The sequence below is a fragment of the Rhea americana genome, unplaced genomic scaffold (genome assembly GCF_003343005.1).
Source record: "Rhea americana isolate MKP2758 unplaced genomic scaffold, rheAme1 scaffold_128, whole genome shotgun sequence".
NCBI lineage: Eukaryota > Metazoa > Chordata > Aves > Rheiformes > Rheidae > Rhea > Rhea americana.
Window position 1 is genome coordinate 1 of NW_028185350.1, and position 4349 is coordinate 4349.

A 4349-nucleotide genomic window follows, 5' to 3' on the forward strand; every position below is an offset into this window, starting at 1 on the left:
CGGGGCACCCCCGGCAGCCCCAGCCCGGCGCGCTCGTCCCCTCCCCGGGACACCCGCGAGGACGCTCGCGCCGGCCCTCGGGTCGCCAGCGCCGATCGCGGCAGGGAGAGGAGGGTGGGAGAAGGGTGCGGGCGGCGGGCGCGAAGGGCGGCGGCGGCGGCTCTTACTCGAACAAAGATCAGCGCGTTGGAGTCTCCCACTTTGTATTTACCCTCTGAAACTTTGACCATGGGGAACTGGGACGGGCAGGTGCAGCAGCCCAGGATTTCTCGCACCTGCGGGCAGAGAGCAGAGAAAGGCCGGGATCAGCGGCGGCGCCRCGGGGATCCCGTGGGAACGGGGACCCCCGGGTTTCCCGCGTCCCCGCTCGCCCCGGCACCAGCAAAGCTCGCGGCGCCCCAACGGCTCCGACCCCGGAAAGCGGCCGAGGCGACAGCGTGGGCCGGCCCAGGGGGCAGAGCCCTCGGGACCCCGTCGCCGAGGCATTTGGAAGCCCCGGGACCCCCCCGCCCCTGCTCGGCACCGCGAGGAGTTTCCTCTCCGAGCCCGGAGCGGCTGGCGCCAAGCTCGGGGCAGCCCCCTGCTCCGGGCTCGGCGGCGCCCGCCGGGCGCTCGCTTAGAAAGCCAAGCTCTAAATCCAGAGCGGAGCGCCGCGTTCCCGCGCGGAGACCCCGTCTCCCAGCGCCGGCGGCCGCCCGACCCGCCGCCGGCGCCCTCCGAGCGGCTCTTCCCACCTCGCCTCCCAGAGCGGCTCCAGCATCGCAGAGCCCGGCGGGAGCCGCYGGCGCCTGGGGGCTGCCCTGAGCCGGAGCCAGCCCTCGGGTACCCCCACGTTTGGGGGCGAGGAGGGGAGTGAGCGGCTCCCGCTGCAGCCGGCTCCCCCCAGGTCACGCTGGGGCAAAAGCGGAGCAGGTTTGTTCCAGGGCCGCGTTGTTGGTTTGAGACCAGCCATAAAAAAATAAATATATAAAGGAGGAGGAGGAAATATGATGCACGTTTGACACCCCCTAGCTGGAGCCACTCACGCCCAAACCCTTCCTATCGGTTCCCAGAGACGCCCCTGGGAGAGGTTTCCACGGGGGTCCCCGGAGCCCCTCAGYACCCCGCAGCTGGCTGAGAACGGACACAGCTCGGTTCACCCGCCGCCGGGCCCGTCAGCACAGCCGGTGCCTGGGACCTCTGGACACGGGGCCCCAGAGCAGCCGGATGGAGGCAACGGAGGGGAAATCGCGGCGCCACCGCCAAGATCCCTGGCTGCAGAGCCCTCCAGGGCTGAGCCCCCGACCTTCCTCCTCCTCCTCCTCCTCCTCCTCCCCCGTGGCCCGTAAGCCCCTCCATCCTGTGGCCGGCTCTTCCCCGCACCAGCTGCCTGCTGTATTCGGGGTGGCTTCACCTCGCAGCCCGGCTGGGCAGGAAAAAAAGGGGGGGGGGAAAGCTTGGGTGACATCAGGGATGACGCAGGCTCCGGGCCGGGGGGATCCCGGGACATGGCCGCCTCCTGCCCCGGCCGTCACCCGGCAGGGACGCGGCGCGGGGAGCCGCTGCCGCCCTTGCCCCGCTCCCAGCGGCGGGGCAGGATCCGGCCCCCCATCCCCCCGGCCAGCCGAACCGGGGTGGAGGGGGGGGGAGCCCCGGGTCCCGTGCCAGGCGCCGGGGGCCGCCGGCGGTTCCCCTCCGGGGGCCGAGCGTGGCCTTCCTCTGCCTGCCGGGGAAACCGCGGCGCAGGGCGGCACGGGGCCGCGGCACCGGGGAAACTGAGGCCCCGGGGGGGGGACGGGGCGGGGGCAGCTCGGGCGCCGGAGAGCCGCCGTCGGGCGGCGCGGAAAGGCCCCGGGTGCCCGCTTCTGCCCGCGGCGGCTCCGGAGGGCGTCCGGCTCCGGAAGGCTCCTCCCCGGCTCTAGGGATGCCCGTAAAAGCCCAAAGTGAGGCATTACGCAGCCAAAAGGGAAAAAAAAAATAAAGTACATCCGCGGGCTGGCGGCGCGAGGCCGGTCCCTTCCGGAGCCGGCTCCGGCGGAAGGTCAGGAGGAGCCGCCGCTCCGTCCCGGCTCGGCCCCAGTCCGCCGGGCGGGGGGACGCGCGGCCCCCTGCGCCCCGGAGGCGGCGGGGAGCCCGGCGAGGCGTCCCCGCACCCCGCTGCCGGCCGGAGACTTACGGGGAATCAGGGAAAGGGTTTAAATTAAAAAAAGAAAAAGAAAAAAAAAAAAAGCCTTTGGGATTAGGGAGTCCCAATCCCGCCGGAGCGCTCCTATTCGATGCCGCCGCATTAATCCGGCTGCCCTGCGCACGCGGCCGGACCCGCGGCCGCCCCGGCGCTAATCCCCCCCCCCGCCCCCCGGCTCTCCGTCCTCCGGAGCCACGGGCCGGCTCCGCGTCGAGGCCCCGGAGAGCGGGAATAACCCCCAGCACCAGCGCGTGCCAGCCCGCCCCCCTTCCGCCGCCCCGGATGGCAGCGGGGCGGCCGGGAGGCGCGGGGCAGGGTTTGGGCGAGGGGGACCCTCGGCCGGCGCTCCCGGGGCGGCGGAGAGCGCGCCGGCGCCCGGCGGAGCGTGAGTAAGCAACCCGTGCCCGGCAGCGGCCGCGCTGCCGACTCCGTCTGCCAAAGGCTTTCCCGGAAAAACACCTCCGCCCTTCCCGCGCTCCGACTCCCTCGAGCCTCGGCACCCCCAGAGGCACCCGAGCACGCTCACAAAACACTTTTTGACCGGGCAGGTTACACCCCAGGCGAGAGAAGCGTTGGGTTCCCACTCGCCCAGCGCCAAGGCCACCATCGTCCCCCGCTCCGGCGAGGGGCTGGCAGCTCCGGCCAGGCCAGGCCCACACGGACACGGAGCTACTTGGCTCACAAACACGCTTCAGACACGGCTCAAAACCACTGTCACGGCTCCTGGCGGCGAGGCGGGACAAGGGAAGAAAGCGGGCGGCAGCGGTGGTGACACCCACGTCCCACATCCCCCTGTGATTACGGCCTCTGCCTCCAAAATAACCCATCCCGTGACATAAGGAGGCTCCCTCAGGCACAGAGGGCCCTGCTGGGTGGATGGAGAGGACCTCCCACGGGCCGCATCCAAGAGGACCTCCCACTCGCTTAAGGTGTGAACAGGACAGCATCTCACCAGCTCGTCCAGGTTCTTCAGGTCACACAAGGAGATGCGCTGTGCCCTGCTGGGGTAGACTGGAGACTCAGGGTCCAGGCTGAGGCTCTCCTGTTGCATGTCCAGGACCCCATAGGCGATTTGGTCCCTCATCTCCTCCTCAATCTCCTCCTCCATTTGGATCAGCATGGGGGCAAGCATCCCAAACTTAGAGCCCCTCCTGGCCACCTCCAGCAAGCACAGGACAAAGTTCTTCTCATTTTTCTTCAGCACCAAATCATTGGTTTCAAACATTACGACATCCTGAATGCCAAGGTCCTGCCGGCACCACTGGATGAAATTGGAGACATTGTCCCTGGCGATGAAGGAGCCAGGCACCACGTTCTTGGCCTGGAAGATGACYTCGTTCTGGGGGACACGCATGCGGGCTGCAGCCTCGGGGTGCTGCTGCTGGAACTCCAGGGCGATGCGGTTGACATTGTTGGCGTGTTGACAGAGGTCGTAGCCTGTCTCCAGGGTCTCCATGAAGTTGTCAACCTGGATGTCCAGGTCATAGAGGGTGTTGAACCACTCGGCGAGGTCCTCCTTCATGGCGTAGAGGTACTCCTCGCTGGAGCGGAACGGGCGGATGCTCTTCGAGGCGGCGGACTGGATGTTGCTCTGGTCGGCCATGGTGAGCTGCTCTCCGTTGCGCACCTCGCTTGAGGAAGAAGGTCGTGGACCAATCAAGGATGGACAAGGGCAGGCTGAATCCACCACCGCATCACCCACCCACGGCTCCTGCTAGCCCCCCGAGGGGTCCTGGCCTGCAGGGGATCTGGCCAGAATTTGGCCCGCRTGCTGGGTGACCCTGCGGCATGTGCTCCAGCCCCTCTGTGCCTCAGTTTCCCCCACCTTATCAGCGGCCAAGAGAGCCATCCCCACCTCCACAACCTTCTTCCAACCAGACCTGCCAGCTCTGACCCACCTCACGCACCGTCCCCCAGGCAGCAGGGAGGGAGCCCCCCCCCCAAGTCACCTGGGCTCCGTCACCCCGCAGGGTGTCACCGACGTGGGGTGTCACCTGGAGGAGTCGAGGCACCTGCTGCCTGCGTGGCCAGTGCCAAGGATGGGGAGACACCCTGGGGGCTGGGGACAGGGCAGGCTGACGGGGGCTCTGTGCCCCTGGGGGTGGGGGGGGCACTTGCCGCAGACCCTCCCAGCCAGGGGGCACTGACAGAAGCCCGCGACCCCCTGTCTGTGCTGCTGGGACCC

The 4349-nt window shown here is 68.9% G+C and overlaps 1 pseudogene across 1 annotated transcript; it reads right to left on the reverse strand.

The window, feature by feature from the left end:
* Positions 1–53: 53 nt before the first annotated feature.
* Positions 54–3790, reverse strand: LOC146600071 (GAS2-like protein 2A pseudogene; annotated as a pseudogene). Its single transcript, XR_014898344.1, has 2 exons — positions 3117–3790; positions 54–275 (listed from the first exon to the last, which is right to left on the reverse strand). The product of XR_014898344.1 is annotated as a GAS2-like protein 2A pseudogene (transcript).
* Between the last annotated feature and the right edge of the window lie 559 nt (positions 3791–4349).